The sequence below is a fragment of the Gallus gallus genome, chromosome 2, assembly GCF_016699485.2.
Source record: "Gallus gallus isolate bGalGal1 chromosome 2, bGalGal1.mat.broiler.GRCg7b, whole genome shotgun sequence".
Taxonomy (NCBI): domain Eukaryota; kingdom Metazoa; phylum Chordata; class Aves; order Galliformes; family Phasianidae; genus Gallus; species Gallus gallus.
Genome location: NC_052533.1, coordinates 132,417,873 through 132,429,691, shown reverse-complemented (window position 1 = coordinate 132,429,691; position 11,819 = coordinate 132,417,873).

The window sequence follows — 11,819 nt, the reverse complement described above, 5'->3', positions numbered from 1 at the left end:
TTAAGAAGACTACCAGGTTGGTTGAGCATGATCCCCCCCCCCCCGGTGAATAAATGCTGACTACTCCTGATAACCTTCTTCTCTTCCAATTGTCTGGAGATGGCATCCAGGACAAACTGTTCCATCACCTTTCCAGGGGTGGAGGTGAGGCTGACTGGCCTGTTGTTTCCCAGACCAATCCTCCTTCTTGCCCTTTTTGAAGACCAGAGTGACACTGGCTATCCTCCAGTCTTCAGGCACCTCTCACATTCTCCAGGACATCTCAAAGATGGTGATGGTGGAGAATGGTTCAGCAATCACCTCTGGTAGCTCCCTCAGCAGAAATGGATGCATCCCACTAGGGCCCAGGGATTTGCGCACATTGTTGTTGCCTAGACGCTCTTGGACCATCTTCTCCCTCACCAGAGGGGACAAAGGTGAATAATGTACTTTATGGACAGTTCGGTGAGGTCTTGAAGTTTCTACCCCTTGTTCTCATGAGACATTTCAACTTCCCAGACATCTGCTGGATTTATAATACTGCAGATAAGGAACAGTCCTGGAGGTTTATAGAGTGTGTGGGAGATAACTTCTTGACACAGCTGGTGAAGGAGCCAACAAAGTGAAGCAAAATCCTGGACATGCTGTGTGTTGATGATCCTGGTAGCTACAGACCTATCAGTCTCACCTCGGTGCCAGGGAAGTTTATGAAATAGATAATCTCAGGAGCCATCATGGATCAATTAAATGTCAACCTGGGGATCAGGCCCAGTCAGCATGGGTTCATGAATGGTAGATCCTGTTTGACAAACCTGATTTCATTCTATGACAAGGTGACTCAATTAGTGGATGAGGGTAAGGCTGTCAATGTGGTTTACCTGGACTCCAGTAAAGCCTGAACATTCCCCCAAAACATCCCCCACAACATCCTCATGAAGAAGCTGGCTGCCTGTGGTTGGAATGGGCATACGCTCTGCTGGGTGAAACACTGGCTGGATGGCCAAGACCAAAGAGTTGTGGTCAATGAAGTTAAATCCAGTTGGTGGCTGGTCACAAGCAGTGTTACCCAGGGCTTGGCACTGGGGCGACTCCTATTCAACATCATTATTAGTGGTCTTGATGAGGGGATTGAGTGCACCCTCATCAAGTTTGCAGACAACACCAAGCTGGGAAAGAGTGTTGATCTGCCAGAGGGGAGAAGGGCACTACAGAGGGACCTGGATAGACTGGATCAATGGGCCAAGGTAAACTGTATGAGTTTCAATAGGGCCAAGTGTCGGGTCCTGCATTTTGGTCACAATAACCCCAGGCAACCCCACAGGCTTGGGGAGGAGTGGCTGGAAAGCTGCCTGACAGAAAAGGACATTGGTGTACTGATGAACAGTCATCTGAATATGTGCCAGCAGTGTGCCCAGGTGGCCGTGAAGGCCAATGGCTTGTATCGGGAATGGTGTGGTGAGCAGGGCTAGGGAAGTCATCCTGCCCCTGTACTCGGCATGAGTTAGGCCCCACCTTGAGTACTGTGTTCAGTTTTGGGCACCTCAGTCCAGAAAGGACATTGAGGTGCTGGAGCAGGTCCAAAGAAGAGGAAAAGGATTTATGAGGGGCTTGGAGAATATGCCCTATGAGGAGAGACCGAAGGAAGTGGGGCTGTTTATTCTGGGGAAGAGGAGGCTGAGGGGAGACCTTATTGCTCTCTTCCAATACCTGAAAGGTGATTGCAGCGAGAGCGGGGTTGGTCTCTTCTCGCTGCTGACAGGTGACAGGACGAGGGGAAATGGCCTCAAGTTGTGTCAGGGGAAGTTTAGGTTGGATACCAGGAAAAATCTATTTACATACAGGATAGTTAAGCACTGGAATAGGCTCTTTAGCGAGGTGGTTGATTCACCATCCCTGGATGTGTTTAATATCTGTTTGGGTGTGGTCCTCGGGGACATGATTTAGCAGTGGGTTGTTTGAGTTAGGGTAGTATGGTTAGGCTGCAGTTGGACTTGATGATCTCAAAGGTCTTTTCCAACCTGAGCAATTCAATGATCCTGTGATTCTATATGCGACAAAAGTCATTTTTCCCTCATCTCAGATTAATGATATGCAGTTAACAACTAATTTTATGTGCAAAACAAACTCTTCATCACGGCTCTCTTCATTCTCTGAATCAACAATGATACTCAAGCTATATAATAATATCTCATCCATAATTTCTGTGCCTCACGAACAGCGAGAAGAGGAAAGGAGAGGAGAGGAGAGGAGAGGAGAGGAGAGGAGAGGAGAGGAGAGGAGAGGAGAGGAGAGGAGAGGAGAGGAGAGGAGAGGAGAGGAGAGGAGAGGAGAGGAGAGGAGAGGAGAGGAGAGGAGAGGAGAGGAGAGGAGAGGAGAGGAGAGGAGAGGAGAGGAGAAAGAAACAAAATGAAAAGAAAAACTAAAAAAAAAAAAAAAGACTAACTGCTTTACTGCAAAAGATTCAGATTCCCTGATTTTTCCTGAACATTAAGACCTTAATTAGCTTATCTAATTTACATACCCTATTCCCAGTCTTAAACCTAGTTTCGTCTAAATGCTATGAAAGCTTACTTTTTTTTCCCCAAAATTGAAGCATCCTTTTTAACTGTCGTAGTCTATCATAGTGTTGTTTAACTACTTACAAAAGAACTTGAATCTATTCTAATTTTTTTACTTATCAGATAAGACTCACCTTAAATTACTCCTAAGATTTGCCATGTCATGCAGAGCATAAGCAAATGAAAGAGGATATTACGCAATACAATTCCAATAGCAGAAAGCTCAGTGAGATTAGAAAATATTCAGCTGCTAAAGTGTTTTAAATTACATATCCTTATTCTATGTACATTCTAATAATAGTGCAATTGGTACCTTCCTCCTTATACGTAGAGAAAGGGAATTTATTTAATTTCACTTTGGGCATTTTAGTTATTAAGGACATAATCAGGACTATCAGTTTTAATATAATATATCTTAATATAACATAATATAATACAGTTTTAATTTTTTAGCAAAGCGGAATTAGTAAATCCAGATATGGATAATTCTGATAATAAAGACAAACATATTTCTGACAAGTAAAGCTAGTTTCCTTCAGCATTGTTATTTCTGTTCAGTTCCCTTGTTGGTCTTCTAACAGAGCGCTCCTTTTAAGAGAGCAAATATAACCAAAGTCTTCCTGATGGAAACCAATCAATGATTTTTACACATTTTATTGACAGGTCAACTAGTCTGTAAAAATGAGAATGTATACAGATTTGTAAACTATGAATAATAGTGAGACATATAAAAAAATAAATTATTTAATAAATCTAAGAGAATATGATCACAAATGTATAAAAGCCTACGAGGCTATGTGTTCTTCATTCTAGGAGACAAATATATAACAGAAAACTATGACAGGAAATTAAGTTAGAGAAATTCAGACTAGATATGAATTCAGCTGAGTTTTCTGAGTCATTGCAACAAGATCTTAAGAATTCTGATGGCTTCTCTATTGCTGGGAAAATAATAGCAAGCCTGAATATTTAGCTAAAGCATTGCTTTAGTCTAGCACCAGCTGTAGGACTCACAGAATCAATCAGGAAGCTCATTAGGCCTTGGTTATGTCAGAAGTAAAACTGCAGAATTATAGCAGTTGTTTTCCATCTAGAGTCTCTGAGTGATGTCAAAACAAAAAGAAGTGTTCTTCAGTGCAACATTCCTCAAGGCAGTGAACCTGCAGTTCAGATTCTGTATCCTTTCTTAAGATCAAAATTTGAATATAATATCCAACCTTACATGCATGTTAGCATATGAAATAAATAAATAAATAGATAAATAATCCTTTTTTTCTAAAGTTTGCTCCCTGTGTTCAGTCCAAGAAATCTTCTGGAGGCAGTTTGAGCTTCCATACATACAGAAAGCCTTTACACTGATTAAAATTTTGGTGACATAAGTGTTCATAAACTAAGGTTTATTAATGCAATTTTATTAACTTTAAATAACAGGCATAACATTTCTAATTGTTTAGTTATTATATTTGCTTTATATTTACTTTAAATATAGGTAATCTGTAAGAGAGAAATGTCTATATCTACAGATCAAATATTTCTGAGCCATCTTGTTTGATGCTTCAACTAAGACTAACTTATAACTGATGTAATGCAATTTATCTCATTTCTAGTACGAGAGGATATTGTGAGTAGTTTCAGAAGTTCTACAATTTACAGTAACTTTTTAGACTGTTCCACTCTGCACTTGGTTTTAGAATCCTCTACCATACAACTCAGTTTGAAGGTCTAGGATATTAGAAGAAAGATTCTGAAAGACGGAAGTACATTTTTGCTGACCATTTCAATTCCTTATAGTTAGATATTGCCAAGAAACCAAAGTATCTGAGTCCTGAGGGAATCGTCCAACATGAAGATTAATCAGCTATCAATAATCATAAGAATTATTTCTTCTTTCATTTGCAAGTAAATTACTGTGTGTCAGGCAAACGTGGCATCGATCCCAGTTTGATGTTGATCCTTTTTTCTGGAAGAAATCCAGGAGTAACTCAGGGACAACGTTCAATATTTAGACTTCAAGAAAAAGAATGCCATCATTCAGCACTGACTAATATAAATTTTTAATTAAAGTAAGAAGTTAGTGATATTGAATGGAGTATTTCCATTACAAATTACCTTACAAAGCTGGCATTAATTGTACAACAGCTCGCTAATGGAGGATCACAGAACAGAAAAATAGCTCTACGATCTCTCCTCTTCCTTCTCCTCTCCAACAGTTTCTAGAACTTTCCTTCCTGTATATTCCCTATTAAAAAGCCTCTTATCTACAAGTAATTAAGAATATATGTTGTAGGTTATATAATAGAAAAAAAAATATGTCAGTCTTCAGGATCTGAATATTGTTCAAACTCAGCATACTAACTCCATTTTCTGCCATTTGCTCAAACCTGTAAGAATCACAGTTATGTGGGACGTAAGCATTGCATTCAATATACTCTAACTCAGTTTAGATTAAATATTAATGTGCTTTTTTTTTTTTTTTTTTTTTTTTTTTTGTATTTTGTATTTTGAAAGAGTAACCAAGAAAATTATTTGTTATTTTCATGCAATTTAAGTGTTCAAACTATCTCAGTATCTCAGTACTACTGCCAGTTCTGGCAAATGTGAATACAATGTTACAGTGTTGATCCTAATGTTTCTTGCATAAAGTTCATAATAAAGTTCATAAAACAATCAACAAGAATTTCCATGCTTTTCCACTGATTAAATCCACATTTTACTCATTTTATTAGTATCACCTGTGGACTGTACTCATGGTAAGGATTGATTTGCAAAGTTGCCATAAACATAAGCAAAGTTGCTTAAGGTTAGAAATTAGAACTAACCGTAACAACAGGGAGAGTAAAGCACTGGACTACCACTGCAATCTGTATAAGTGGAGAGTATTGTTAATACTTGGGAAGATGTTAGCTGGAATTTAGTAGCTGAGGCTCCATCATGACTTAAAGGTCGCAGTGTGACCAGTCTTTATTGGTCTTTTTTCTCTTATGCTGTTTGTTTGCTGACATTAACAAACATTAGAAGATCTAATGTGCTCAACAACTGTATCCAAGGATTCTCTGCATCCAAGGATTACAGGAAAACTAATGTTGCATTTTGAAACTCCATCATAGATATCAGTAGTGAATCTTCCATTACTGTTCAGATAAACAATAGCAATTATAGTTTCAAAAGACAAAAGTTATTTATCATAAACTGAGAAAACAGCAAGGTGTTTTTCAACAGTATCAGTGAAAGAGGAAACCATATTAGCCATTGAAATGCTTTGCAATGGTGACAATAAATCATAAATAAGAAGGGATTATAAGTGAACCAAGTTCTGATGTCATCTTCAAATGGCAGCAATGAAGTGGAAAATTGTTGTACTATAAAGAAGAATGTGTGTTAGCACTATAATAAATCATTTACTGAATACTATCACAGTTTAAATTAAAATCATTTATAATTAAGTTTGAAGGAACTTTGAACATATTTGATTTTAAAGAGTTACTGGTCTGATACAACTAGTAGCTGTTTGCTACTGTATGTTTGCTTAAAAGGAAATAATGAAGATACAATTTAAAATAATTCTATATATAACCCTTGTTGGAGAAATGAATAATCCTAAGAATCATTTTCTTAAAGATTGCTTAAAAAGAGGAATGTGTATCACTTTTAATGGCCTTAGCATTGTTTATAAAGAGCACGTGTATAATAGACATACACATAGGGAATGCAAAATAGATGTATTTTAAGAAAATACATTAACACATCTTTATTATTATAAATACGTTTTTCTTACATATAAAGTCAATATATACTGAAAACAGTAAGCATAGCTTTTAATAACAGCTTATTTTTACGTGAAAAATAAGCAGTTCCTGAACATGTATTTTGAAATATTTTTATGTTAGTTCTATCATCAGATTTTCACTTTGTGAAGATTGGAGATAGTGTCCTAAAACTAATTATATTTTACTATTTCCCATTCTAAACTAATTACAGTAGCCTCTTTGGATATTTTTGCAGTATGTTTGAAGTTATCATGTGAAGATGTTTAGTAGTTCACAGCTTTGTATATTAGCAATTCAGTAAACTATATTTCCTTAGATTTAAAGTAACCAAACCAAAACAAAAACCCTGCTATCTTTCTTTATATACATATATTTTCTAAACAGTGAATCATTTGGTATTAATTATTTTGACATCCACTTTGCTGAGAGATAACAGAACTATTAAACCACAGATGTCCAAACATTTATAAGTTCTTATTTATAAGCTCCCAGTATAAGAGGGACATGGACGTACTGGTGAGAGTTCAGTGTAGCAACATCAAGATGTTTAAAGGACTGGAGCATCTATCATGTAATAAGAGGCTGAGATAGTTGTGACTGTTTAGCTTGGAGAAGGGGCTCAAAAGATCTTTTCAAAATATATCAATACATGAATGGAGGATGCAAATAAGACTAAAACAGACTCTTCTTGGTGGTCACTAGTGCCAAGGAAAGAGGCAGTGGTTACAAACTGGAACACAGAACGTTCCATCTGAGATAGAGAACTGCGGCATATTTTCCACATGTTATGGAGCTTTCCTTCTTGGAGATCTTCAGTAGATATCAGATAATGGTCCTGGACATGCTGCTCTGAGTGCCACTGCTTGACCAGGCTGTTTGAATGATACATATCCAGAGGTCCCTTCCAGCCTCAACTATCTTTTGATTCCACAAAATATTTGAGTTTTGATCAGTCACTATGGTCTGTAACTCCACAGTATTTAGATCATTTAAGTCATTTAAAATCAGCACACTGAATTATGTCATCAATTTCTGTGGTTTTGGCCATTATAACATACTGCTTAAAAGCTAAGAGGAAGACAGTATGGTACAATGTTATTGCATCAGTAACAGTAATATGCAATCAATATAAAAGAGAAGCCAGCCTGGTTCAATGCAAGCTACCTAAAATCTAGAAGGCACAGAGAATTTTTGTTATGTATCTACACAAACTGTTCTAATAATCCAGTGCTAAGGTGAGCATAGCCATATATCTAGATGTCTCCTGAGTAGATACTGCTTTGTATCTGTCTGACCGGGGCCAGAACATACGTCCTCTCCTTTCACATCCACGTGGTCCAGAGGAAGCTTTCCCATTATGAAGAAAATAAATCAAGTTCAATACAGAAACTGAAGTCAGATTTCAGAAACGATGAAGAAAATGCTGCAGAGTGAACAAAATTGAGCATGCTGACTAGAAAGTAGGACACAGTTGCATGAAGCAAGAGGAAGTCAGGGCTTGAGTTTCTGCTCTCAAACACTTTCTGTATTTTACCAAGTTTAATGACAGAACTGACACTCATAACTTTCGTAGTGATAAGTCTCTAAGAACGTGTAGACATACAATATTAAAAAGTTCAGTGAACTTCACATTTTTATGAGTTTCAGCAATACAGTAAGGAATACAGATGCAGATCTAAGTTAGTTTTTTAAAAATAAAACATTTTAGAACATAATAGGGCAAGCATATTCCCCTCATCCCCCCACCCTTGAACTGTAAATTCAAAATATTCTACTGTCTTAAGAGTGTTACTGAGTTTTAGATACTACTCTGTCATAAAATAAAATTCTGGTGAAGCAAGAGACTGTACTTTACTTCTATATATAAACTTCTTGTATATAAAACATACTTAATGCAAAGATAATCAGGACAAAAATCACAAGGTTTTCATGTAAATGGAAGCAAGAAATGGTGTAAAATAACATGACTTAGAATGCAAAATAAATACAGAAGTCAAACAATGAGCGATACGATTACACCAATCAGCTAGAAGCTGCTTAATGTTAAAATCAGAACACTGTCTGAAAGCTTCCACATGCCTGTACATGTTTTATCAGTTTATCGTAAATTCATTTTTATTTTCCCTGAGAATAAGTTCAAAGAGGAGACATGTATTAAAACAAGCTGGAAGAATAATTATCGGCATAGAAAAGATAGATTTGAAATAAAGTGTGATTTATTTCTATGTCTTAATATACTGAACAAGACAGAACTTGCAATACACAAATTAAATAATGGATTGATAAATCAGGAAAAAAAAGAGATAAAGTGAGCAAACAAAGTCCAGTCAGGCGATGTCAAGACATATTCAAAGAGAAGATTTCTATACCTTCCTTTGCACCATATAGCTTATCTATTGCAAAGAATCTACGTCCATTGTTAAACTATGCTAGAAATTAGATCTTCTCTGAAGTAGGAAACTGAACACCATTCTTGCAATAAATCAAAATTCCTTATCTGACCATTGCTAGAATGCCACCAATCTCTTCATAGAATCATAAAATACCTCAAGTTGGAAGGCACCACCCAAAAATTAGACCAGGACTAAGAGCATTGTCCAGACACTTCTTGAATTCCGTCAAGTTTAGTGTTGTGATCAGTTCCTTGAGGAGCCTGTTCCAGGACCTGACCACCCTCTGGTAAAGAACCTTATCAGATATCAAACCTATTAATTTATTGTGAGTTGTACTATTGCACTGTAATATATTATATTTGTATATTTATATTCAGCTTTTATTTCTCTTACCTGGAGCCAAAATTTGCAGTTAAGACACACGCAGGAAGTCAACCCACTTCCTCTAAGGAACTGCCACAAGTCCCTAAAAAAGTACTATCCTCATGTGTGTATTCTATCACACTGCACTCTCTTTCATATTTGTTGCTCTATGCTTTCAAAATTATTTTTATTTTTTCAACCTAGCAGACAGGAAGAAGAAAAAAAGGAAACACATTAGCCATCAAGTGATAGAATTCACCATTAGCTCAGTTTTTCATGGTACTCAAAGGAGGGATTTCAGTTTTAATAGAAGCTGGGTGATTCAATAAATAAGTCTTTATACAGATGCTGAATATCTCTGTCCTTTGTATCACATTGGTTTATGAGTTTACTTATGGCTATTAATGCTCGAAAGAACAAGGAGTTTCAGAAGAATAAGAAGGTTCAAAATATTTGAGAAGAATGATTGTTAATGGTGGGATAGTTTCTCCTTTTAATCCAAAGGAAGTCTGGGGATTAGAGACACATGTTTTGCAGTGTCATTAGAAGCAGATAGTATGGGGGTAATATTTTTTTCCTAAGAACATCCGCAGCACTGTCCTTGTGAAATGCATTGAAAAGCTTAAAACAAAACTCAGTGCTGTCTAATGAACTGATTACTGACCTACAATTCACTAGATCCAAGCTCCTAATAATTTAACTCATCACTAACTTGCTATATGATCTCAGAGAAATCAATTAACAGTGCCCTATTATCTCGTTATTCTCTTTTTGACATGCATTTTCAGATATTAAAACTATAACTAGAGATATGCATGGTGGGGTCTTAACCTCCTTTGAGATTTGGGTTTAACTTTAACATATATAACGAATAACCAAATTATATTTCATGATACGTTAGGCCTTTAGAAGTCTATTCACTGCTGCTTGGAATCATGGTCACATGATGTGAAAGAAGCACAACACAAGTGTCTTCAGTGACAATATTTATCAGGGGGAATTAGAAGAGGTACACTGGGCTGATATTGGGCTGAATCACAAAATCACACATACAGTACGAACGCATATTGTTGCAAAAATTGGTATGATTTGAGGAAGACTTCTTTGATATGGTGTGAAACTGTTTTTGTTTAGTTTACTTTCATTTTCCTCTGAGACACTTAAATGAATATTGGGACACGTTTTAATGTCTGAAGATATAATACGTGCCCTTGGGATAAGCATATTCATCTCTGATGGTGAGTAGTTTTTAAGGAAAGTGAGTTATTATGCTTACCCCCACCCCTTTAAATGGCATTAAAAGCTACTCAGGAAAGACACTGCACTATTCAAACTCAAACATTCTTCTACTTAACAGTAAGAAGAAAAGTGTGCACAGAAGTGCCTTTTGAATCATTCAAATGATCTGCAGCCTATGTATAATATTATGTATTATTATTGTGGTGCTTATTACAACCTCATTACCAATGTTTCAGCTTAGCTCCCTGTCTCTTCAGTAGAAGAATCTGGTCTTATGGCTTTTGTCACAGTTATCTAGATCAATCCGTGCCTGTGACAGGGGGGCAGCAGGCCCGTGGGCCCCCTGGCTCAAAAATGGGAAGGTAAAAGGGGAAGGCTAGGGAGATGGGAGGTGGGCCCAAAAACAGAACAGCGGCAACAATCTAAGGAGAAAAACTTAATTATACTAAATATGATATCAGAACACGAGATAACACAGTATAATACAATATAATTGAAATTGAGGTTAATAAATAAAATAAGAGAGAGAGTGTTCAAAACCAAAAGTCCTACTTTGAACTGAAGGCGCTTGGCTGGGGAGCACACCCACGCACAGCCAGGCAACAAGTGAGACAGAGCCAGAGAGTGAGATCCCGTGACTTCCTCCCGCAGCTTATCTGCCTCTCTGAATATAAATTCCCTGGGATATGTAGTTCTTCTTCTCTTCTGAGAACCAGGTATCTGAAAAGCTGTCAGTCCACAGAACTGGAGTATTAACTCTTTAATTACCTGTGCTTTACATGATATTATGATGTGGAATATCGATAACAAATTTATAAAACCATAACAGCCTTCAAGTCTCTCCTCCTATTATGATCCTTCATTATAAAGCAATTTCTCTATACCGTATGCAATTTCTAGCTATTAAAAAAAAACACTGTCACAGTGATTCTTGAGTTCATCTGTTAAAATGTTTTCCCTCTATTTCTGCAAAGTAAAACAGGGACATTTTTGTTTTAGGGTGAAATACCATAAAAAGTGGTATTTTCTACGTTTTATGAAAGATGGTAAAATACAGGAAATCATGTATCCACTTACATGGAGACAGAATGCACACACAACTGTACACCAGAGAATTTATCTACTTCAGTGAGAGCAGAGAATTGTTAAATTTTAAATAGCAATTACCTGTACGGAAGCCAAATCATTTTCAGTAAAACAAGCAATCAAATTTGAAAAGGGTCTGATTCTGCTTTCCTTCTACAAAGTGTTGATATACTTACAGAAATACCTCTGCTGAGTGCTGAATTTGATAGTGAGTAAAATAGAATTTAATGTTAGTAAACTCTGAGTCTCAAATGCCACTGCATAAGTAATGGACAGATAATGATGTAGCAAGCTTCTGACTCAGTAGGTGTTCTGATGTTTTTCTTTCATGTAGTTAGCTAATTTCTTCCAGAAAAGACTGTCACACATAGTCGGAAGAGTCATTCAACCAAACATGAAGGAAATGTAGCCATAAAATAAGGAGTGATAAATAG